This window comes from Argopecten irradians, chromosome 1 (genome assembly GCF_041381155.1).
Source record: "Argopecten irradians isolate NY chromosome 1, Ai_NY, whole genome shotgun sequence".
NCBI lineage: Eukaryota > Metazoa > Mollusca > Bivalvia > Pectinida > Pectinidae > Argopecten > Argopecten irradians.
Genome location: NC_091134.1, coordinates 52,678,313 through 52,705,872, shown reverse-complemented (window position 1 = coordinate 52,705,872; position 27,560 = coordinate 52,678,313). Strand labels below are relative to the sequence as shown.

Sequence of the window (27,560 nt, the reverse complement as noted above, 5' to 3'; positions counted from 1 at the left end):
AAGATCCCTCTGGGATCTCTTGTTTTTTATTTTATTGCTGTTGTGTCAAAATCAAAAGGAAACAACCGAGTTTTCATCAGAGTACTAGTACATATGAAAATATTATGATAATGATATCCACACAAACTGACTTATGAGACACTAATTTGAAGTAAAAAAGGAAAAAACACACACACATACACAATTATGTCAAACGGGTAAAAGAAGTAAAACTGAAAATGAATTGACCGATCGCCATGTGTAATATAAACACGTCTCGTGCTCGCAAACGCACGTGTTTCTTTTCAATGTCGGAGCATACATCGTAGCATACACAATACAAAATGCAAAGTCATGTGCGACTTGACTGACAGCTGGCGATCTGTCAATTATATGAAGTTAAAACACATATTTTATAAGGTACATGTAATATTTACCTAGCATGTTTTGTATGGGCGGACTGTAAGTTATGATTATCATCAAGTTCAAAGAAATGAGGATTAAAATTAAAAACACAATTATAAAGATCGCTTCTAAAATATCAGTTATTAGTTAACAGTTGTCGGACTCCTAAGATATCCGCCTTTTGGTATCAGAATATATATTGTGGTAACGAGACTAATTTGGTGCGTGACGTAATCGACCCGCAGCTCATCACTATCAATATTTGCATACAACGCCCGACACGCCTACCTGTGATTTTCAAAACCTATTTCATAACCATTATTGGTCAACTTACACTCATATACATATCATGATATACACACTACATGTATGTCGTATTCGGATGCATTATGCAAGAAAAAGACAAAACCCAGAAAAAATATCATTACTGTTTATTTATTTGTTCATTTATCTTAAGGTGTTTTAACTACTTGTTCGACGAAATTCGTCGTTCTAAGTAAGATAATAAGAATTAATCATGAGGATGATTAAAATATACATGTATATATATAATTAGGTTTACGAAATTGTTGTGTCCCCTTGGAAATATAGGATGAGTAGCAACGTTTAATATTAAATAATTTCAATTTTTACATGTTATGCGATTACCATTCTTTGTATAATTCTCATTATTAAAATGTGATACTTTGCACATTTACGTCCTCGTGCAGATACGGATCCAGATACGCCGGAGGAGACGCCATCGGGGATCGTTATTTTCAGCGTTCAAAATTAACGCCTGTCCATCTGCCCTTGACCGGCAATTTTATAGTCAGGTAGACAATTTGTATAATGTAGCTGGTCCTTTGACAGGCAACTTTTGGTCCAGATAGAAGATATAAAAAAACATAAATGGCAGTAGAATTGAAGAAAGGTTGAAGATCAAACTGTACAAAACAAATTTTGGTAATATTCTGGTTTTCGGCCAATTTTGTTAAGAGCCTACGATACTAATCCGGATATGCAGATATATTTTGTTAGTAAAACTATTACTTTGCTAGTAATTATGTAAGCTATAGAGATGAATTGTAACTTTGTAAGGACCAGTAACTTTTAGGGTCAGCCGGTCCTTAGGACCAGTAGGAAAAAATTATTTAAGGGAGAACAACGGTTATTTTGCCGATTTGTTATCTGGAACGTTTTTTTTTTTTCTTATAAATAAATTTGTCTTGAACTACCGTTTTCTTATATGCTTTTCAGTTAAAAATGCCAATCAATGAGGAACCAACTGCGATGAACGACCTAAACCTGTACATTTTTACCTGGATACGGAGGCTGGCTGAAGATAGAGGATTATATATATTTAATGGGGATACAACTTTCGTTTAGATTTCTTACTTTTGCAATTTCTAAAGACAGCTGGAATAAGTAACACATAATTGTTATAATCATCTTACTGATTTTTTTTTTCACTTCTGTACTTCTCTCTCTCCGTTTTAGTGTACACGGAATGGTTTGATGTATAAAACTTGCAAAACGCACCATTGGATAAATTTTAGAATGGACAAAGTACGATTTCCATTACGGTATTAGAGATAATGCGACTTTTCTTAGAACACACCTGAAGCCCCAAGCTTTGAACCCTGACCTGTGACGTCATGAGGACTCTACAGACTGTAAAGTAGTAGCTATGTTCAAAATGTAATAACTTTTTTGTGTCCATTATGATATATATTCATTAAAAATGAAATTATTTGAAAGTAGTAGCTATATTCAAAATATACTACTGGATGTATGCATTCTGATATACAACGTGTGTTTATTATTTAAAATACATATAATACAAAATATCAAGCGTTTTTTTCCCTTTACATAAAGTGGGGTATCACATAAAGTACATACCTATAAAACTTGAAAGTTTCATGAAACAGCCTATAGCCTCACCTGTAATTATCTCCTATTGTTCTGTCTTTCACACGTAGTCTCCATTGGCCAACAAAATACCTTACCTGTATACCTAAATATTCAGAATGTTGGCTAAGTGTGAACCTTATGCATTATGTTGCGATAAGTTGTAACACTTAAACAAAATAAAGAATCTGAATCTGAACATCGATTTGTAAGGCACAAATACCTGTGTACATGTCCGATACATGTTTAATATATTCTCAATCACAGATATAGTTCGGAATACACTTGAAAATAGGGATTTATACCATACATATATATTGATGTACCTATCGTAGATGAATTGCCATCTCTGCATAATTATACACAATTAAATGTACATAATAAGTATATCCGCGGTGTTTAGAACTATATATACATGTACACGATTATTATATTGCTAATCACCAGTATATATCTTTGTCATTTAATTCTACTGTAATTTGGCGGCTCTAATTCTATATAACAAGTTTTTGAGAACCGTCATATCACAAATATTTATAATTTATCAGGAGTGGTATTTTTCGACCAATTTGGTTTTGATGAAATAAATTCAGCTTTCATATAATACAGTACGACTTATTGATATTTCGCTCAAGTTCATTCATTAATGTCTTTACTTGAAAATAAAACATACACGGATCAGACGAAAAAAATGAGGCTGAAAATGTCAATGTCTTATACCAATAGCAGATATCAAGTATTGAAATCAGAATACTTCCGAATATAGCCAATGTCGTGCTGCGTTAATCTCTATACCTGTATACTGCTGTAATTAAAACGCGTGGTCAACCCTGGCTAATTAGGGGGCTAACCAGATTATGTAAGAAGGGTGTTTAGTGACCTGTCACGCTTTGTTGATTAGCACACGTCACGTGTCAAAATATCAGTCCACAGGTAAGTTATAGATGGACCATCATGTAATTGCCGTATAATGTCATATTCGTAAACAATTATAAGTCCTTGGTTTACAGTAAAATATACCGCTCGTACATAACATATACAAATGTAACAAGTGTATCAAGCACTACATGTATTTACTTCAGAAACACCAATGTATGCATTTGTACATGAAGATATATGTTTCTGGTTACATGTATATGTATTTTTATACCAGAAACTGCAAAATTATTTACATATGGCATGTCGAGAAAGAACAATGCAAATATAATGCCCAATGTCAGGAATTTAACATTTGTGATAGTTGCTAGATTTCGGATATCCAATTCTTTAACCAATAATGATAATCTATATGACCAATAAATGTACTGTTGAAGATTGTTTAAAAAGAAGAGAAACACGTTTACAACTATAAATGAATTGTGTATTATATAATTCAAACTCGCAAGTTTTTTTTAACCCCCCCGCCCTAATTTTTGTCTATGATCTGCGTGTATTGAACAACGAAATACATTATATACATATTTTGTTTCTTTTCGTTATGTTGAATTGGTTCTTGATTATACAGAAACATGTTCAAATGGATGATTAAATATGACCATTTTTTTCCGAATTCTTCTCCTTTTAAATTACATAGTGAAAATTGAATATTCTCGAAGTTTGATAATTAAGTAATTTGTTAAAACAGAGATTAGATTTCTAGTAAAAAGATACCGAGCCGTGCATGTTTAAAAGTTTACGCAAGGCAGAGATAATGATAATTTCATTATTAAAATCTCTGCACAAGCCCATACCGAAATAAAGCATGCTTTTATGATGCTTTTAGTGACATATTTTAGTACTTTTTCTAAAAAGTACAAAAAAAGCATGCTCTTTTAGTACTTTTTCCGGACACACCATCAGGGCAGAGTACTTTTTTTGTACTTTTTTTGGACTCTGAAATTTTGCAGAGTACTTTTTTTGTACTTTTTTTGGACTCTGAAATTTTGCAGAGTACTTTTTTTGTACTTTTCTGGACTTAAACATTCTGCAGAGTACTTTTTTTGTACTTTTCTGGGACTTAGTCATTTTGCAGAGTACTTTTTTTGTACTTTTCTGGGACTTAGTCATTTTGCAGAGTACTTTTTTTGTACTTTTCTTGGACTTAGAATTATTCACATGGTATGAGAAATGTTCAGAGTACTTTTTTTGTACTTTTTTTGGACTTAGAATTTTTCACAGAGTATGAAAAATGTTGTGTACTTTTTTTGTACTTTTTTGGGACTTAGAATTTTTCATAAGGCATCACCATTTCAGTGTACTTTTATTTTGATTTTTTTTCTACTCCAATTTTTTTTAGGGGGAGTTTTTTTAACAAAATTATATATTTAATTAAAAATTGTTTACAACTGAACATTAGAAAGAAATATAATTCAACTACCGGTAATTAAGATGTTTATTTAATAAGTGAATGTTGCAGATGATGTTTTGAATAATTTTACATTCTTAATGCTAAGTTTTTATTTTCATTTCTTTACCATAAATGTTTAAATTATTTCTAATCACTTAAGTGTTCACCTTAAAATATTGTTGAAATGTGTTTATATAAGTGTTCACCTTAAAATATTATTGAAATGTGTTTCCAATTCCCTTTCTCTCTAAATGAGTTAAAATGTAGTAGTATACACTAGGCCCATGTACATATATGTTACATAAAACCAATGCCTATGTGATCAGCATAAGATGCATTAAAATTAGAGTCTTAATTATCGACAGTCACGTGCACACTGACACACAAATCGCCTGTCTCTGACCAGTGGTTTCACACACAATAACTATTTACAACCAGGTAAACAAGCCAACACATGTACATTAGTCGTTCTGCACGGACCTAACAAAACTCTCCCCTGGGTCAGACTCATGGTCCCATACGATAATAAATAGTTTGTGAAAGTATTTCCATCCTCATATAATGATTAAATGGTTTCAGTATAAAATCTCAACAAACTAACCAAAACAAATAGACATGCCGGGGATATACTCCGTTGCACACACTGTTGACGTAAATATGCTATCGGTCTGATTTATATGTAAAAGGAAATACAAGCTATCATAGATGAATTTGTCAATGGAATTTTATCAACTCATTTGTTTACACCGACTCGGACATCATAGTAGGCTAACCAACAAAACACTCACGGCTCATGTTTACGTAGGCCTGGATGTTTCTGGTCAGACACATGGTCTTATACGATGATAAATAGCTTGTGACTATATAATCTTTCCAGCATCACAACGATGAAATTGATACTTTAAAAAGTTCCTCCAAACCATGCCAAAACAAGGGTTTTGTTTATCTTTTTTTATATAAAAATCTCGATCTTTTCACGACATGCCGGAAATGGTTCTTATTACAAATACTCTGTTGTCGTGATTATAAATTGGTTTACACCTCGCGTCAAAAGGTGGATTTATTAATATAATAGTTCGTATATTTTCTGTTTTGATATATTATCACAAACTCTCAACAAAAATTTAGGAATTAAGAGGTTTGGTTTAGACGATAGGATCGTACAACATTCTTTTGAATCACGTAAGAGGCCTACAGGTGTCTGTTTGTAATACAGCAACTAAATGTGGATTTATCAGCACACCAGTTCATTTGTTTGCGTTTTTTATTCCTTGTCCTAAGTTAATAATAAAACGTGAGGAATTGAGAGATTTTGTTTAGAAATATTATAGTACAGCATTCCTTTGTGAAAGACGTAAGCGGCCCCACATGTGTTTGTCACGTGATTATTTGAGCGGGAAACACAGAATGTGAAACAGCTGGCTGGCGGCCATATTTGTTTACGTCTGTCAGCTGATTGCAGAATGTAAACAAACAAATATAACTGGCTGCTGGGCCAACATCGAAAGAAGGTAGGATGTTTGCACAGAGACACGAGGTTATTTATTTTTTGTTTATTGTTACAATACCATCGATCTCCTCAAACTCTAGCTGGTGAACACAGTACCGATGGAGGATGGAGTTACGGTAAGTTCATTTCTCTTACTTGTTTACTTCGTTCTGAAAGCATTTGGATGCAATTAAAACACCCAGTTTATGAAATAAGTTAGACATCATTTTTTGTTTACATAGCTGTGCTTTCTTTTTGAATGGGCTTGGCAATTATTTCATTGCCGTTCAGTTGTAAATTTCAACATCATTTCCAATTTCAAATCACAAGAAAATTTACACGGCAGGGGGGTTTAAATGTTATAAATCAATTCAACATCCAACAAATTGTATCTGGACACAAGTTTTATTAAAAAACTATGGAACTTTCCATATCATTTTCACTTCATTATCGCCCACAATTTCGTTTTGTGGTACATAATTTATTTTATGTTTTTTTTTTTTTTTTTAAACTTTACTTTATTCATCGTGATTAATTAGATTGGGAAATAATATTTGTTTTCTTGAAAACATGGGTAATGAAATAACATTATTAACTTAAATATGTGAGTGTGATTTGGATGCTCATATTCAATTATATCGTTGTTTTCACGACATTTTTGACAAGAAGGTATGATGTTTCAATGATGTAATCCTATCATATTTACATTTTGCTGTCCATCAGTCAATTAAGTCCTGCAATTAAATCTAAATGTGTATACACATTCATACATGTGTTTCCATACAATCAGGTCATGTATATATAACCTCATATTTTTCCTTTCAGGCAAATTGCAGATCTGTGTGTGATAATGATCGAGGGCAGACTGGTTAAAGACATAACATTAATATGCCTAATTTAAACAGGTAAATATTAATAAAAGGATGGTGGTAACATGTGAATATACACAATGTATGAACATTATAAAAAGAGTTATTTTACCATCTAAACATAACCTTTGCATTCCTTTTTTGTTAAGTAATATTTCATTGAGACTTACAATTTAAGTGAATTAACACTCTGAGAAAAATGTCATTTATCAGAATGACAGTAGGGTCACTGGGGTGTTGATCAGGGGTCAGGGAGTGGTCACACCTCTTTTGTTTACATAATTATCAAGCGACTGCCTGGTATTTTGGTAGTTTAGTAAAACTGTACTGGGGACAAACAGGGCTGGGTTATAGATCGAGGCATGGCGTCAGGTAAAAAGGGCACGGCGCTGCGCCATGCGTACATAAAAACACTAAAATAATTTAGTTCTGTAAATTTATTTTTGATTAATTAATCTAGCCATGTGTGAACTTTTTATGAGTATACTATTGTACCATATGCATTCACACTGTATCCATATTGCACATCCTATTTTTTTTCTTTCTTTTCAGAATACAGTAATTATGAAGAAGAAACAGTCAACAAAAACAAATGAATAGCTGATGACTGAAAATGAATGCACCTCATCAAAGAGACTGAAAATCCACAGCTGTCATCAAGCCACTTTTGCAGGTAAATATTTCAATCTATCCTGGTTTCAGATTGCTATTACTAGCAATTATGTAAAAATATGGATGCCATTTTAGACACTAAAATCCTGTGTGGAGTGTATCTGGCTTCATTGTACGTTCATATAGGCGGGTGCTTCGAAAAATAAATGGAGGAATTTACGTTGTTACATACATACACATGGCATGGTATAAAATTAAAGCAAAGATTTATTTGAGCCAAACAAAAAAATAAGACATTTTAATATATCCATAAACATTATTGTTCCAGCACAAGTCTTTGTCTTTTTTCAGGCTTTCACTGCCAGGAAAATGGAATGAAAAACAGCATGTAATGGACTTGCACTGGACAGTGATCAAGGGGAAAAGATTTGGACAGGATTTCATTGCATTGACATATTGAAATTTATATTGTAGACAACATTGTGACAAAACCTGATGCCAATGTTTAACAATTTACACATGTTTTATCTCTGAATACAATGCTGTGTTGTAAATATTGAACAGAGTGTGGCCCTTAATTTATTTGTTTCTTCTGTGCATTACCATGTCCAGGTACTATCTTTAAACTTGATGTGTGGGTCCATCTTGGTTGGATTGTGTGTCACATAAAAAACACTGCACTAACTAAGACAAGTCTATTTGAACAAAAAAAAACAACCTTGAATTGCATCTTCATTTAAGAAAAACATTGCTAAACTTTTTCTGTGTTATAAGAGATACTAATAGGTCCATCTAGGTGAGCTGAGGCACCTATAACCATCAATAAATAAGATTTCTATCATAGTATTTGAAATTAGTGAAAGAGTACACCTGGGTTTTCATATTGTATTCTTAATTATTTTGGTACTTTTCCACCAACATCAGTAGTAAATTTTTCATACAGTTTATAATTTGTTTTGAGCTTGTTAAAAAGTACTAAAAAAGTACTGTACTTTTTTTGTACTGTTTTAGTACTTTTTGGTCTACATAGAAAAGTACTAAAAAAAGTACTGTACTTTTTTTGTACTTTTTCTAGACAAAAGAAAAGGTCAAAAAAAGTACACTGTGTGCTTTTTTTGTACTTTTTTTTCCGCCACAAAGTACTTTTTTTGTACTTTTTGTACTGTTTTAGTACTTTTTGGCCTACCTATAAAAGTACTATAAAAGTACTGTACTTTTTTAGTACTTTTTCTGGATAAAAAAGGTCAAAAAAAGTACTGTACTTTTTTAGTACTTTTTCTAGATGAAAAAAAGGTAAAAAAAAGTACTGTACTTTTTTAGTACTTTTTCTAGATGGAAAAAAAGGTCAAAAAAAGTACACAGTGTGCTTTTTTTGTACTTTTTGTACTATTTTAGTACTTTTTGGCCTACCTTCAAAAGTACTATTAAAGTACTGTACTTTTATAGTACTTTTTCTGGATGAAAAAAAGTACAAAAAAAGTACACATGCCACGGTCATGTGTGCTTTTTTTGTACTTTTTTCCCCCCACAGAGTACTTTTTTTGTACTTTTTCTGTATGGTGTAAAACAATAGAGTGTACTAAAAGCATGCTTTTATGAGCCTGTTTTAGTACTTTTTGTACTTTTTTTGACTCATTTTGGAACCGGGAGGTAAGTTCGGTTCCAAATTGAGTCAAAAAAAGCATGCTTTTTTTGACCTTTTTTTAGTGTACTTTTTTTGTACTTTATTTCGGTATGGGAGGTGATGCCTTTAGACTGCTTATACATGTGTATTTTAGCCTACTGTATAGACTACTACAATCCGCAGGTGTCACAACACTTGACCATTAACCGACTTATTAACAACATAATTATGGGTAATTGTAAGTCGTGGGAAACATCCTGTAGCTTTCGCTGACCACAGGGGGTCCATCTCCATCCATACAGGTAAGAGTGACACGCGAGCTGATCCTCTGGTTGTACCTGGAAAACAAAGTACCTGGAAAGTGTCACTCAAACTGATACTACGACCAATCAAAACAATGCCCGCTCATCACTCGGTGACTCTGTTGTCATGGCCTTAACTATTATCCAGTTTTATATGTCAACACGAAGAAAATAATTTTCAAGAATGAGTACCAGGTTTAGTTTTAAGTACTGCTAGTAACGACAGTGACCACTGTGCACACGCATGGTCTACGTTAAAAAAAGCTATGTTTTCAATCAAATGTAGTTGGTGATGGAAACTTAATTCCATAAGCAGATAAGCCGAGTTCTATCAAGGTTAATCACATTTTACATTCGGTATATTACACCACGACAGAGACATACATAGTATACTATCTAAATCTCTGCGAAAGGATAGACCATTGATTATTTACTCATGATTACATGATAAGAACTGTGAACACTTGCTGTTTTCTGCCAGGTAAGGTAGGTCACTTATATCCGAGACATAAGAAACATATATTATTTCTTGAGACATAAATGGTATATAAATAGCTATCTAAATCTCTATATGAAATAAAACAATTTGATTGAGTCGATTGATTGATATCAATTCAACTGGGATACCAACCTACAGGTATACAAGGGAGTTCATACAGGGATGTCACAGGTAGGTCTGATCAACCAACCGTGAAATACACACCCGTGTCAATGGTTGTCCCATGCCTTGTCCTGGGGCGTAGTACAGGTGTGAAGGCTATATGTTACATAATTACACCGGACACCTGAGAATATGATGTGAAAGATGAACAATTTAAAGTGCAACATTGGAGCGGTAGGACTACCACGTGCACGCGGCCAGTTATTTGGTTATTGTACGCAAAAAGCAAAGCTAGAATAAAACTAGAATAGTAAGTTTCGTATTCAATTTCGAGACCTCACATGAACCAAGCACTTAAAATCGTATACGCACATATGTATGCAGGCTAGTGCAGACCACATATTAATAGTTACAACATATATCTCAAGTTCCTTGTTCAACATTTATATTTGCATGTCGTTCTAAAGAGCCTGAATACATATGTAAGTTATGTTTGAATAGTTATTTATCGTTGAAAATGCCAACCAGAACACATTACATATGGTATCGAGAATCCTAAAATACTTAGAAGTGTTGCTTAAAATATGATGAAATGTAACTATCAATTGACTATTTTGCATATCATAAAGTGAATCTCAAAACATCTGACGAAAAAAAATATTCAAAATACTAACTTTTTGACTCTGAAAACTGGACGAAATTCGAGATTTAGACACTGTATTATGCATATGGCTGCCGTGCGCTTGGAACACCGTAAGGTGCTTAGTAAGCTTGTATTATGAACAAAATGCGAAATCAATAGTAAGGAAACATTTCTTCTTCTCATTGTTTTGTTTAATCCAAACTGATTTCTGCTTAGAATGGATTTGTATCGCTTATTATTAAAGTAACCCGTATTCATGAATAGTCTGTTTCCTTATTATCAAAGTATCAATTTATTGCCCGCTCTGTGCATAGTATAAATATATACTATCTGTATTAGGGCCATTATATCATTTTATTTATCTTGTACGTACAACTTAATATATATATTATACATACAAGAAAGAACATGTATCATGAACGTACAACTCATCAGTATCTATGGCTTGTACATGTACGTACAAGATATATATATATATATATATATATATATATAACACCTTATATGTATAAGATAAATAAAATGACATAGTGGCCCTAATACGCCGCCGTGGGCTTTAGATGATACGTATATTTTAAATTTAAAAGCATGTTTTCGTGATTTACTGAAAAAGTCCTTTCCTATCATTATAATACCATCAACATATTGGTGATGACTTACCTATATCTACACCGTAGACAATTCAAACAAATTTGCCTAATAATCCATCCAATCTGGTTTGTAATAAAGCTGTAATAAAATCGTTTGAATGTTTAAATTTTATGTATGTTCAGAAACTTCTACACATGATATGTTCAAAGGCCTATTGAACTCAGTTTCTGTCAGCTGTCAAACTAATGTCAAAACTTCTATTCTTCTGACCATAAACATATATCGACATTCTCAAAATGGTTTATTTATTCTAACACTGAAACACGATCGTAAGAGGTTTGGAACAATGTGATACTTGCGTCTATAGGAGAACTGTTGGTAATTATACGACAAAAGAGGGTAAGAGCTTCTGAGAAACTTTGAAAGTACATGTATATCGCTGAAAATATCATCAGTTAAAACTAATGACGCAATATCAATTAACTATGCGATATTGTGTATACGACATGTACATAAATGTATATCTGGATAATACTGTCGGTCACAATGTCTTCCTTTCCCGATAATTTCAATATAACTGCGTTCGAAATATATATTTCTGGTTCAATCCTATATACCCCGTGACTTCCGGTAGAGATAGACTATCAAAAGATTTAAAATACAAATGAAACTAGAAATTTTGTTTTATGATTTAGACCTCGTAAGCCAGACAGAAGTAACCAAATGATGTCAACGAGGTCAGTTTATTAATTCTGATCATGGAATCACTTCTTATTCGTGTTTGTGTCATTATAAAGATATAAAAAGCAAGACCATCAGCGTGTGAATGTCATTATGACACATGTATTCATCTGCTAAATTTTGGGACAAAATTGTTAAAGGGTTAAAATCTAGATGCAGATAGTTGTGCATAGATCTATTTAGTTTTATTAGAAAATGATTATTGATCATTGAGTAATTTCACCAACGTACGTTTGGAATCCATGTCAGATTTAAGACTATTTATATATGTTTTCCGAGTATTTTGTTCTGCTATATATTTGAAAATTATAGCTTGTTTTTAAAAAAAATGTCATTATCAACAGGGACATGTGTAATCAAAACAACATAATCCTTGATCCCGGTATACGGTTGGCAATGCAACTATACAAAGTACATGAAAGTCTCCGCGTTAACTTCACGCTGTTAAATTACACTTACGTAATTGAAACGTACATGGTATGGATGTAAGAGTAAAGGCTCTTTTATTCTTCCGGAATCGTTATTTTGTATAATAGATAATATGATTTCCCGATATTTCACTCTGTACTTGTATATGTCTGTTCCAAATAAATGTCACAATGACCTTATTCAACTACAAGATACTACAGAAGGAATTTGTACTTACCGTGAACATTCAGCGTAATTCTAACATCTTCCTGTAAACAATTCATTTATGTGCACATATAGTCTTGTTGTCGATTCTTTTCCATTTTGTTAAAATAGATTATGAATATGAAAAAAGAAAATGATATACATTGTATAAGACTTACCATGCCATGACTTTTCTAAACTGCTTAAATGTCGTACTAGTAACTGTTCCCGCTCCGGGACAGATATGATCGGCGGGCGAATCCGCTCTGAGGGCGAGCGGTCTCGCTCCATGAGCGGGCGAATCCGCTCTAGGAACGAGCAGCCGAACTCGCTCTACGAGCGGGCGAACCCGCTCGTAGAGCGGGGAGGACAGCGGGCGGATCCGCTCTGTGAGCGATGGATCATCCTCCCGTCCCGCCGCGATCCCGCTCCAACCTCGCCGCGATCCCGCTCAAATTCCAAGCGAAAGCTCGAGCGATTTTTCGCTCGCGGAGCTATTTACTCCCAAATCACCCTTCGGGTACTGTATAACTCCTTACTAAATCATTCACCCCTGAATACACACATGGACTCTTCTGATTCAAACATATAACTCCTTACTAAATCATTCACCCCTGAATACACACATGGACTCTTCTGATTCAAACATATAACTCCTTACTAAATCATTCACCCCTGAATACACACATGGACTCTTCTGATTCAAACATATAACTCCTTACTAAATCATTCACCCCTGAATACACACATGGACTCTTCTGATTCAAACATATAACTCCTTACTAAATCATTCACCCCTGAATACACACATGAACTCTTCTGACTCAAAGACAGGAACACTTCATGATGAATTCTCAGGGGTGAATGAGTTCAATACTGTTTGAAGTCTACCTGCCACAAGGGACAGTCAATTCCTTGGTTTCCTTTACTTTCAAAGCAACTGTACTTTGACACAAGCTAATGATTCTGACATGGTTCTCCCTTAGACAGAGGCTTACCTTGTTAGATCCATGCCAGTGGTTGTGGTAGTATTAGATTCCTTCACATTTAGTAATAGATTTTATAGCTTGACTGTCAGATCTTATTCAGGGGTTGGTGTATTGCATATTGCTAAAATATTTTCAACTTCTTCAATTATAACAAAAATCCTTTTATTTTGAACAAGATATATACTCTCCTGAGTAAGATAAAAACTCCCTGGAGCACCCATAATCTACCTTCAGCATTAAGGTAAAGGCTTGTCTGAGCAAGGTATAAGTAAGTATAAACACTCACTGAACAAAGCATACAATCCCCTGAGGAAAGTGTAAGCTCCCCCTCTGAGGAAAGTGTAAGCTCCCTCTCTGAGGAAAGTGTAAGCTTCTCCTCTGAGGAAAGTGTAAGCTCCCCCTCTGAGGAAAGTGTAAGCTTCGCCTCTGAGGAAAGTGTAAGCTCCCCCTCTGAGGAAAGTGTAAGCTCCCCTCTGAGGAAAGTGTAAGCTCCCTCTGAGGAAAGTGTAAGCTCCCCTCTGAGGAAAGTGTAAGCTCCCCTCTGAGGAAAGGATAAGCTTCGCATCCGAGCAAAGTGTAAGCTCCCCCTCTGAGCAAAGTGTAAGCTTCCCCTCTTAGCAAAGTGTAAGCTTCCTCTCTGAGCAAAGTGTAAGCTCCCCCTCTGAACAAATGTAAGCTTCCCCTCTGAGCAAAGTGTAAGCTTCACATCTGAGCAAAGTGTAAGCTCCCCCTCTGAGCAAAGTGTAAGCTTCACCTCTGAGCAAAGTGTAAGCTCCCTCTCTGAGCAAAGTGTAAGCTTGCACTCTGAGCAAAGTCTAAGCTTGATCCCCTCTGAGCAAAGTATAAGCTCTCCCTCTGAGCAAAGTGTAAGCCCCCTCTCTGAGCAAAGTGTAAGCTCATATGCAAGGTATAAGCCCTTCAAAGCATTATTTCCCACAAATCCTGCTAAAGAATCTTGTCCCTACAGTGGTGAGAATGAGCTATCAACATGTACAGAGGTGTAGAGAGATGGTAGTTACAAGTAAGACAGGGCTATTACATCACAGTTTGACCCCAGTACTACGTAACACATGTTATATAATGATTAACATCAGATGCTTATACCATCCCAAGTCTTATTGTGTTAGGTAGGCGCTCCCTCTGGTGTCTCAGTCTATTCTTACCTTCCTACCTTGGTAAGATACCTAAATAGCCCTAAACCTCTGATACTAAGTCAGATGAATGGTTCTGGTACAGTTTTTCCTTCCAGTGTACATCATAAGAGCATGACATTTGTTTGCCTTACTTTATATTTTGCTTAAACTAACCATTGATAGAAAAGTTCTTCTATGGACAGATATGGTGGTTAGTTGGACAGATTGTACATTTTTTGAACCTTTTGAAATTGGAACCACACCGAATCTTTGAAGTTCTCACATAACTTTGTACCTAGGCACACTTTCACACAATACTTTGTACCAATGCAGGCACAATTCTTTGCTAAAATTTATCCAGGCATACTTTATCTTCAACATTGGTACCCAGGAACACTGTCTCATCCAAATCGTTACCTACTTCAGTCTCAATGCTCAGCAACCCAATGGCCTTCAGTTATCCATCAACCTGAAAATTAAATCTTGCAATTTTAAAACACTTGTGTTGGTAATAAACTTGGCTTCTATATAATATGATAATGCCTGACTCTTAGTGTTAAATGGTCCAGGAATTCTAAGGCCTATAAGCCTAACATAACTGATAGTTTTATCCCTATCAGCTCAGCTTACACCATACAACATGCTCTCGGATTGATTCACTGTTTTACACACTGCAACCCCTGGCTGTGTTTGTATCTAAAAAATCAGCTATATCTATTAAAATTGTAATTACTTTCAAAATATTTTTCGGTCTGGTATTGAGCACATCCTTCAACAGAAATTATATATTGATAGCAAGCTATAGTTTACATTAGATTCTGTGTTTACATTACAGAGTTTGGCCATGGTGCACCTTCCTGAGAAAGCGCTATTGCTTTTCTTGGTGGTTCAGTTAGGTACACTTTCTCTGATGTATACTACTTTTTAGATCCTGTATGAAGTTAGGCCTAGGAAAGTTATCTAAGAGTCCTCATAGGGTTTAATCAGTACACATGCATTTGTAGGTAGAGAAAATTAGGAACAAAACCAATTCATATTGTATTTTAACAACATCAACTATTTTCAGCAATTCACTATCCTAGTTTCAAAAAGTATTCACATTTGTGAAGGTGATTTAACAACCAAAGCAGGTTTTACTTTTAAAATAACTGTGAACCATGCTGGCATTGATGAATTTGACAGTTTAACTGCTGAGGTCAAAGGTTAAATACACTCGTTACCAGGTAGATGAGTTCCAGGTGTGTGGTCTTGATGTGCTACTAAGGTAATGGTTACATACCTACTCAGGACAATGGTGTACACAATGTACCACCCTCCCAACCATCTGTCAACCTTCTTTCAAACAGAGTGTCTTGTTCAGTCTATTCCATTGTTTCTTTCAGAAGACAATAGCTTGCGCCCTGTCTGTCCACAACAGAGATCAATTTCCTTATGAAAATGTCCTTTTTTAAAGAACCTGACAGAGATAAATTTTCTAATGAGAACTCCCTTTTCTAAAGAACATTTGCTTGATTTCCAAAACAGCACTAAAGTGATAATAACTCTTCCCTTCCTAAAATATCTATAGTTTTCTTTGCTTCTTTAGAATTGTTTCAGTAAAATCCCAAGAAGTTTTTGATGCTTTTTTGTGTTAAAAATGCAGATACCGCAAGACCAAAAAAATGATCCTTTAATAATATAGTACTTTAATTTCCAAATCTGGCATCGTTCCTTCTATTAGAATTCCAAAGACACAGCAAGAAGACAATGGTGTACTGTCTCTGATTTCTGAACCCTTCTCTGTTCCTATAAGAAGCAGAAGACAATAGCTGTGCCAGTTGTATAACACCTCGGCCAAAATCATTTTTTGTATAGGTCCGTTACAAGTTTCTGTCACATTTTCTGTTACATTGGTCATGAAATTATTATTTATAATGACTACAAGAAGATAAAGATTTCACAATAGATATTATAAACAGTTGTTTTCACCAACTAATGTCTCCTTTAATTGTCTCCTGATGAATTGAAGTTCAAGGACTTTTGGAGAGAAGAAGCATTCCACTATTGCTATAAAATATCTGAAATCTGATTGGTTAATGTTTTGACAGTTAGCCAATCTAAAGCAGAAGACACTCTTGCTCTTGTTTCCAGACATCTAGTGCCATTGCCATGGTGATGAAATGATGCCATTAATGTCAAGTATGTAGATGGTGTAGTATTTAAGTATGGTGTCAGTGTCTTTACATAGATAGCTGGTAGTATAACGATACTAATGATTGCCAACATGTAAGCTTAAATTGTCTCCAACCTTTACAGTAATGGTAGCATTGTCTATTTCAATACTTGCCAAATCCAACAATTCAAAACATCTAGCTCTAATAAATAATAGTCTTAAATTGTCTTCGACCTTGATTCCAAGAAAGTAGCCAAAGCTGGAACTTTTCTGCAACCTTGGTTTCATAGCAACATGATTTATATCAATTCCAATGATTCAAAAGGTTTATCTAACTTTAATGCCTAGAACTTTTTTTCAGCCATGTCTTGATGGTATTGTCTTCTGAGTTCTCTCTAGCAATAACTCCATTCAAGTCCCAGCTGAGGCTTAAAGTTCTAAGAGTATTGAGTTGTATATTGTGTTACATGGTAACCTTAATTTGTAAGATGTGGACAAAATTATGAGAAAATTTCTTTCAAAAGCATTCCTCATACATAAACTAATTCCAATTTTCCCTGAAGGTTTACATTTTAACAGTTGTTGTAGGTAATTGATACAGGAAATATTTTTTGGGTATTGTTATGGAGAACAGAATATAGAGACTCGGAAACACATTAGGTGTGTCGACTAAAGACTTGTTTTCTTGTTTGTCTATCATACACCCTTTGTTTTGTCAGCTTAAAATATACCAAATGTAAATATAGAAAGAAAATATTACACTTGAAATTTACTTATTCCATTTGTTTAGTTTTTTTTCTGTTTCCAAAAATATCTGTTCTTTAAGCATATATATATGTAAATCTCCATTTTGAATGCATAGAAATAAATATGATTTGATTTTGTGATATGGAGTGCTGTAGAATTTCTACTTTTCCTTTCGGATGAAGTTGACTTGGCTTTTGGTGAGAGTTCTCTGACATGCGGACCAGCTGTTGAGGCAGCCATTGTTATACTTTACCTAACCATGGTTTTGTTTGGTGGTTTTGGTTTGTCAATCAGGCTCCTTTGATCTCAAGTGTTCAACACTATATTGCCCTAGCTGCTCTGCTTTCAATAACCATTCCCACTATCCATTGTAACAGAGAAGAAAATTGTTCAGCATCGTAGGCAACTGTTAAGATTTTTATTTTCCGTATTCTGTTGTTTCTAACACAACTCTTCTAATAAATAGAAAACTTGTTTTTTGTGGAAATCTTCAAACAGACCATGATGTTCTGGTTGAAGGTAACAGTGAATTTAGTCTTTTTGCTGTTTTTTTAATGGAAATTTTGCAAAGCAATAACATTTGGTTCCCTAAAAATGTTATGCTGGTCATTGCTGTTATTTTTGAGGTGGAGGCCAAAATCTCTTTCGTAACCTGTCAGATCCAGAATGGCAGACTTTTCAAATTGTTTCGTTAATGGTCACCTGAGGGTTCCCATGTCCATGCATTGGCCTTGACCTTTTGACCCATAGGTGAAGGACACTTGTTTTGTAAAGTCAGAATTTAATTTTATTGCTATGGAGAATGAAATATCAAGGACTAATAAAGATTTTATTGACCTGTTATATCTCAGGGGAATGATGGAGCAGCATTTCTGGAACTTCTACTTGCGCTGTAAATATTAAGTCGCTCCTCAATCACAAGTAAAACATTGTCAGAAAGTAATAAGACCATTATTTTTGTATCCAACGTATCATTCTTGTGAATCATATATCCCATGGCAAGAAAAGTAATACATAAAATTTAACCAATCAATTATTTTCAAAGAAATCTCTTTTTTGTAAAAAAACCCTTAATGTTCTCACAGGAGAATCAATCTTGAAGTTCTTGTTACCAGTAATGCTGGGCTTGTGTTATTTTCTTTTGAAGTTGGATGCTAAAAGGTAACTGCACATGTAATTCGGTCTTTTAGAAAGTTGATCGATGTCTATTTCCTGATGTAATAGATCGGTTGTGTTGAGAATATTTCGTAGAATGAGAAATGAAAGTTGCAGACGGTACCGTAGGAATCATGTGTATGTAATTTAGACAGTGTGATATATGATGTGGTGTGATGTATAGTTACATGCACTATGTATGTCAGATGGGGGAGGTTGGTGTTGTCTCATCCATCACTTACCTGTCATTTTCACCTGCACCTCGTTAGTTTCATTAGTCATCTAAACCTGGTCAGACTGTTATCTGTATCACAGTATCCCATCTATGTGTGTTAACTTTCATCTTGTAGGATGTTCTGTTACAGATAGCTCATTGCTTTACCCTATAGATAGATGTTAATATATCATTCTTCCTACGCTATATCTTTTATCTTCCTTTTTGTTTCCTTACTTTTGCTTTTTAAATTCGGAAAGGACAGGATTCGTGACCTGACTTGCATTTTGTATGCAAAGGAATGTACTGTCATATTGCTTTTAAAAAACAATGTCAGTATAGTAAATGTTAATGTATTGTAGCCATGGAAACAGAACAACACCTTTTTCTAGACTGTGGTTATCTCGACATGCTACCATGACATCAGAACCACTTCTTTAAGAATTAGTTTCATGAATTGTTGTTATTTAATGTAACTGAACCAAAGAATTGTCTGGACTTTAGTCCCAAGTTAAAAAGAGTATTGCTATGGTGATTATAGTTTATTGTTGCCAAGGTAACTAAAGCCAAGATTCCTGTTGAAAGACAAAGATTATGTTTGCCAGACTAATGCAACACTAGGGAACCAGTTGTCAAAGTGGTTGGTAGGAGCTGGTTCACTCAAGGTGTCCCTAGTTAGCCAGCAGATTCCCGACATTTGCTTATCAGTCCAGTCTAGATGATGATGAAGACTGATACAGATAGTTGGTATTGGCTAATGTGGACAGAGTATGCTTGGTATGATCATCAACATGTGATGCCCGAAGTTCCCACTCATAAAATTTGGACAGTCTTTTGTAACCTTCATCTCTGTTCCAATATTGGTAGCATTCTTTCTAAAGGTGTTATAGGAGACTTATGTTATTAGTTGAAGACTTGTGGCGTTGCTTGGACTTGTTGACCACATTTATTGTTATTTTGACCTCTTGCCAACTTTCACCATCACTTTGACCAGTTGATGACTTATCATTACTGGGACCCAATATTGACAATTCTTTTAACTTGGACCTGTTGACGCCTTGTGTTGTAAATGAGGACCTGTGTTGTGCTGCAACCTTTTTGAACTACCCATCCTGTTCTAGCTTTATGTGTCATGTTTATAGGTGCTTGAAGTCCTCCTCCATCTCTTGTCTGATCCTTCCTATCTCTATACAAGTGTACTGTCATGTTACCTACAAATTGGTGGTGATGGAGATTAGCGGTATCACCCCAGAGGGCTACCACTGTCTATAGGTCAGGGATTATACAGGAATACCCTGGATGTAGCCACCATATGGGAGCAGACGTCTTAGAAGGAGAATAAAATATACCAAAATACATTGTGTGGCTGAAGTCACTGATAGTACAAAAATACTCTCTAGATCTCTGGACATGGCCAATGTGTCACTGATAGTACCAAAATACTCCCTAGATCTCTGGACATGGCCAATGTGTCACTGATAGTACTAAAATACTCCCTAGATCTTTGGACATGGCCAATGTGTCACTGATAGTACCAAAATACTCTCTAGATCTCTGGACATGGCCGATGTGAGACAGATGTCTTAGATCAAAGATAAAATAAACAGAGGTTTGAGCTATATGCATGGTCATTGAACTGTTCGTTGCACGTGAGTACAGAAATATAATCTCTGTTGTTTCCTGTATAACCATTGTGTTAAACAGACCTTTCTGATCACTGATAAACAGCCAGAAATAATACCTAAACTACTGACATATTGATGATGGTCATATATAGGTCAGCTCCTTCCTTAGGTTTTCTGACCTGGCCAGCTCGACAAATTAACCTTACCTGTATATCATGTATTGGCATACATTGTAACAGCTAGGCCAATGCTTAATGCACAACAGTTCATTGGTCATGATATGTCAGAACAAAAATCGTGTGTTGCTTTTTTATAAATTACTTTTATTTAAAATTTAGAAAAAAAAAATATTAAAAAAAGATGAAGTCGAAACTCCATCACAAATAGTTAAGATTTTACTTTGTAAGCTTGCGATTCTTTTGCAATTTTCTATTCTTTGGAATTTTGTTTGCTATAAAACTTTTTGAAGGGAAAATGATTTACTTACAAGATCCAATTGAAACTGCTAGTTTTCTCTTCATTAGAAAGACATTACAGAAATCATTCTGATTCAATTCAGTTTGTTGGCTAGATCTTCTGCCATCTTGAAGATATGATTTTTAGAAAAAAATCTTTTGTTACCTTTAAAAGAGGGGTATTAAAGTATGTATATAGGAACAGTTAAGAGCTTGAAATGGTTAGATATTAAGGCACTGATGATGGAGGAATTACTTATATCAAAGGCACTCATTACCAGGGATTAAATTTTGTATCTGTTTATATTCTCAACGATGTCTACAAGGAAAATTTCGACAGAAACATGTTTATGATCAAGGGAATTTATTGGACATTTGTAAACATTCCATAAGGAAAAATAGGTGGTGGTGGGTTTTTTAGCGGGGAGTTGAGAAACTTTTCATATTATAGTAGGCCACACAGCATCATACAGGTGCATGGTGTTAATATCATACCTGTGTTACCTATCTATACAATGGACTGTGTGTAGTTCTTTGATTGGGTCAGTCTAAGCTGTGATATTAGGGATGTCTAGGGGGAAGATGCTGAACATCTTTTTTCTATCTGCACCATTAAGCATTTTGTGTTTGTAAAGAATTTCTTGACTGAACATAAAATGGGAGTTTCATTGTTTTGTCTTCAGTCTGTAGATAATTAATGTACAATTTCATTTATTTAAATCATCATTTTAAATCTTTGTTGATATTTTACTAAAATTTGCCTCATGTCTGACAAAGTTTGAGTGTATTGTAAAGCCTAATACACTGTAAAACTTTGATGAATAAATGGGTTATTAACAAGGATTTGATGCATAATGTTCTTCTGTTTTCAAAATAAGATGCAAGATAATTTGTTATTCCTCAATCTTTTCATGCTTTTATCTGCAATGCATGTTGCAAATGTTTTTGTGACAGTTTGTAGGAGGGATTTGCAAAGTATTCTTGAAATGTTTGTTGGTAAGGTAATTAATTTGAGGATTCCGTGAAGTTTTGAAGAAAGTTTAGCTCTGTAATCAGACAGTAAGTGTTTTATCAGGTTAAGTCACAGGGGGGTCTTATGTAATGCAGGCTGCCTGTGGGTCTGTTTTAATGTGTGATGTAAGGGTCACTGAAGGTCATTCCCTAACCACCCCTGTTATCAACATAACAACAGATAACACCTCCAAATAGAAGCTGCCTTTATCTGACACAGTTGGAATAGTTAGGTAGAGCAGTTGATGAGTAAAACAGAGAGCAATATGGAAAGCAGCCTGATGAAGGTCAACCCACTGGGATATTCAGTACATCAGCTGTGACTAGGCTCTCCTTATAATTGCTTACCAAAACTCTTTACTTCTTTTCTCTCTGTAATGTTCTCCAGCAGCTCCTTAATTTCCCTTTGTTCCTACAAAATCAAGCACTTTCTTTCTTGCTCTTTATTTCCACTTACCAAATTTTCAGTCAAGATATTTTGGAGTGATGCTTCAACTTTTAACCTGATTGTATGGGAATATTGTTTCCTAAAACAATAGGTACATATGTGTATCTTGAAGGCTTCTAGTTGTCAGTACTTTGCTTTCTGTCAATGAAGTGGCTAGGTCAATGATGGCATAAGGATGCTATACATTTTGTGAAGCATTTCTGCCAAGACAAATAACGGGAAAGCCATTTCTCCTGATCACGTTACCCTCATCATATAGCAACTGTAAGTGTTTCTCATATAACACTACTAATTAGGCATTGTGTTGTCTGATCTTTTTGACATCTTGATTTGAATGGTATCATCAGTGACCTTGATCTTCCATTGTTCCTTTCAGCAGTTTTGATGTGTATTATATAAAGATGTCTTATATTTCTCCATTCATAGCAAAGTCTTCATCACATCTTTGGCCATTAAGATCTGCAAATATATGGACATATCATTCATCCCTGTAGTCCTAGGTTACTCTGGGTACTTTTAGAATTTGGAACGTTTCCCCAAACCCTGTCTTACAGCTTACCTATCTATAGAAGAACCAACTTAAAGGGGCCACAGATGATTACTGAACTTTGTTTTGATTCACTATGGCAACATGGTCTCATATGTCCACCAAATGGGTTTTATTGTTTTTTGTAGCTTTGATCCGTTCTTATTTGTGTGTTAGTTGTAAAAGCCAAATGTAATTCTCATTAAACCTTAATGTAAGTAAACAATTAACTATGATAACTTTGATACAGATACAACAACAGTTCAGAGAATTACATTCTTTACCATTAATTATTTAGGTATCTCTTACCAAACCCCCATCCTTGCTATAATTTTTGCACCTTTGTATAACCAGATGTATCTGTTTATGTCCGCCTCCTTTGAAGTATCTACTTTACACTATGTGTGTATGCCATAGGTGAACATTTAGGCCTCCTGATTCACATTCCCGTAAACTACAGGTTTAACCACATGACAAAATGTGAGAACTTTATCTTGTAACATGATAAAATGTGAAAACTTTATCTTATAACATGATAAAATGTGAAAACTTTATCTTATAACATGATAAAATGTGAAAACTTTATCTTATAACATGATAAAATGTGAAAACTCTATCTTATAACATGATAAAATGTGAAAACTTTATCCTATAATATGATGAAATGTGAAAACTCTATCTTATAATATGATAAAATGTGAAAACTTTATCTAATAAAATGTGAAAACTCTATCTTATAGCATGATAAAATGTGAAAACTCTTTCTTATAACATGATACATTTTGAAAACTCTAACTTATAACATGATGGATTGTGAAAACTCTTAACTTATAACATGATGGATTGTGAAAACTTAACTTATAACATGATGGAATGTGAAAGCTCTATCTTATAACATGAGAAAATGTGAAAACTTTATCTTATAACATGATTAAATGTGAAAACTCTCTCATATAACATGATAAAATGTCTAAATCCTGTGAAATAGACCTTCTATTAGACCTGGTTTTTTTCTCCCTGCCAAAAAAACTTGCAAACATTGTTTCATGGGTATAGATTGAGATAAAGTTCCAACAGTTGAACTGCAGTGTTAATTCTGTGGTATAGAGTTGTTTATATCATAATCCGAGTATTTCAAAATTATGCGGATAAAATAATGACTAAACTAGATAGATAATATTGGTATGAGAAAGGAAAGGGATTGCTTGACTTACATGGACTGAAATCTGTTGACAATTTAACTGAACTGGATAGGATAATGGAACAACTTTTTTATAACTTAACTGTGTATATTATAATGATAATATTTCAACTATAGATATAAGATTCAGTAAAATATCAAGGACTTTAGTGGATGTGATATACAATAATGGCAACTTAAACTGTATAGGATATAATGGCAATAACTTCACTGGATAGGATATAATGGCAATAACTTCACTGGATAAATTTTATAGACTACAACATGTGATGATGTTGATTTACCTGGATAGTATATAAAACAGTTAGAAGAGAGGAGGGAGAAAATGCCTGCTCTCTTTTACGATCATTCTATCTTCATCGGGTCTTTAGCTGCATTGGTTGCATAAGATGGGAGTAATTTGGATCTATCATTTGATCTTCATACCTATCAAGCACCTGACAACATGCTAAATATTTCAGCAGAAGTTGAAGATTGTAGATCAATGTCCCGATTGAAATAATAACTCTCTCCTGCTCAGCATCCTAACATGTAGCAGGTGTTACTATACATTTAGTCTATGTTGGTAGATCGGAGGTGTCAGAATATACATCGCACTAGTATGAGATTCTGTTTATTTATTATAATTGAAACACCTGATGTAGTTTTACCTCTGGCTGAAAAATGTTTATTGTAATGTATTGGATCATATGTTGTGTATACATAGCATTACAGTAATCATGGCCATGATGAAGATTTAGATATAGTCAAGTTATACAGAAAGCAACTTTACATATGTAAGGTTTCATATATTTTGAAACATGTGGTATCATTTAACAAAATTGTTTTTCATCAAGTTTATATACCTTCATGATGAGGTGCTTTAAAACCCTTTTGAGAATCTAGAAATGAAAGTTGTAGCGTAAATGAGGGAGGCATTATTTTCTAAGTACGAGAAATGTTGTTAATTAGGAAGTGTGTATATAGTAAATGATTTACTGGCATTTTTGTATCCACAAAGATTCCTTAGAATCAGTTCCTGTTAGCCGACATTTCGGTATCTATCACTCTGTAATTATATGTACAACAGTCAGGTTTATACAGTTAATAAACTTTTTTGGTATCATCAATTTTACTGTAATGTCTATTTTGAACAAGTTATAGCAATAATGAATATGCACAATCACTGTTATAGTTCCATTAGAAAATGTGTAACTACATTGAGTCTGATCAGATGAACCCCCCAATCATGTCTATCATTACATCAGGTAGAAAATGTGTAACTACATTGAGTCTGATCAGATGAACTCCCCAATCATGTCTATCATTACATCAGGTAGAAAATGTGTAACTACATTGAGTCTGATCAGATGAACTCCCCAATCATGTCTATCATTGCATCAGATAGAAAATGTGTAACTACATTGAGTCTGATCAGATGAACTCCCCAATCATGTCTATCATTACATCAGGTAGAAAATGTGTAACTACATTGAGTCTGATCAGATGAACTCCCCAATCATGTCTATCATTACATCAGGTAGAAAATGTGTAACTACATTGAGTCTGATCAGATGAACTCCCCAATCATGTCTATCATTGCATCAGGTAGAAAATGTGTAACTACATTGAGTCTGATCAGATGAACTCCACAATCATGTCTGTCATTACATCAGGTAGAAAATGTGTAACTACATTGAGTCTGATCAGATGAACTCCCCAATCATGTCTATCATTACATCAGATAGAAAATGTGTAACTACATTGAGTCTGATCAGATGAACTCCCCAATCATGTCTATCATTACATCAGATAGAAAATGTGTAACTACATTGAGTCTGATCAGATGAACTCCCCAATCATGTCTATCATTACATCAGATAGAAAATGTGTAACTACATTGAGTCTGATCAGATGAACTCCCCAATCATGTCTATCATTACATCAGGTAGAAAATGTGTAACTACATTGAGTTCTGATCAGATGAACTCCCCAATCATGTCTATCATTACATCAGGTAGAAAATGTGTAACTACATTGAGTCTGATCAGATGAACTCCCCAATCATGTCTATCATTACATCAGATAGAAAATGTGTAACTACATTGAGTCTGATCAGATGAACTCCCCAATCATGTCTATCATTACATCAGATAGAAAATGTGTAACTACATTGAGTCTGATCAGATGAACTCCCCAATCATGTCTATCATTACATCAGATAGAAAATGTGTAACTACATTGAGTCTGATCAGATGAACTCCCCAATCATGTCTATCATTACATCAGGTAGAAAATGTGTAACTACATTGAGTCTGATCAGATGAACTCCCCAATCATGTCTATCATTACATCAGGTAGAAAATGTGTAACTACATTGAGTCTGATCAGATGAACTCCCCAATCATGTCTATCATTACATCAGGTAGAAAATGTGTAACTACATTGAGTCTGATCAGATGAACTCCCATCATCATAGAAAGTCTTGAGTCGATATGAACTCCCCAATCATGTCTATCATTACATCAGTAGAAAATGTGTAACTACATTGAGTCTGATCAGATGAACTCCCCAATCATGTCTATCATTACATCAGTAGAAAATGTGTAACTACATTGAGTCTGATCAGATGAACTCCCCAATCATGTCTATCATTCATCAGTAGAAAATGTGTAACTACATTGAGTCTGATCAGATGAACTCCCCAATCATGTCTATCATTACATCAGGTAGAAAATGTGTAACTACATTGAGTCTGATCAGATGAACTCCCCAATCATGTCTATCATTACATCAGGTAGAAAATGTGTAACTACATTGAGTCTGATCAGATGAACTCCCCAATCATGTCTATCATTACATCAGGTAGAAAATGTGTAACTACATTGAGTCTGATCAGATGACACCCCAATCATGTCTATCATTACATCAGTAGAAAATGTGTAACTACATTGAGTCTGATCAGATGAACTCCCCAATCATGTCTATCATTACATCAGGTAGAAAATGTGTAACTACATTGAGTCTGATCAGATGAACTCCCCAATCATGTCTATCATTACATCAGGTAAAAAATGTGTAACTACATTGAGTCTGATCAGATGAACTCCCCAATCATGTCTATCATTACATCAAGTAGAAAATGTGTAACTACATTGAGTCTGATCAGATGAACTCCCCAATCATGTCTATCATTACATCAGGTAGAAAATGTGTAACTACATTTGAGTCTGATCAGATG

At 34.5% G+C, this 27,560-nt stretch overlaps 1 protein-coding gene and 2 long non-coding RNA genes across 8 annotated transcripts in view; 2 read left to right on the top strand and 1 right to left on the bottom strand.

Moving 5' to 3' along the window:
- Nucleotides 1-27,560, top strand: part of LOC138332868 (dystrophin-like) — a 305,298-nt gene that overhangs the window by 142,538 nt on the left and 135,200 nt on the right. The window lies entirely within an intron of this gene.
- LOC138332865 (uncharacterized) lies at nucleotides 2,910-5,469 on the bottom strand. Its single transcript, XR_011209899.1, has 2 exons — nucleotides 5,334-5,469; nucleotides 2,910-5,296 (listed from the first exon to the last, which is right to left on the bottom strand). It is a non-coding gene; the product is annotated as an uncharacterized lncRNA (long non-coding RNA).
- Nucleotides 5,347-9,330, top strand: LOC138332862 (uncharacterized). The gene is made up of 5 exons (XR_011209898.1): nucleotides 5,347-6,226; nucleotides 6,915-6,994; nucleotides 7,511-7,631; nucleotides 7,922-8,863; nucleotides 8,915-9,330. It is a non-coding gene; the product is annotated as an uncharacterized lncRNA (long non-coding RNA).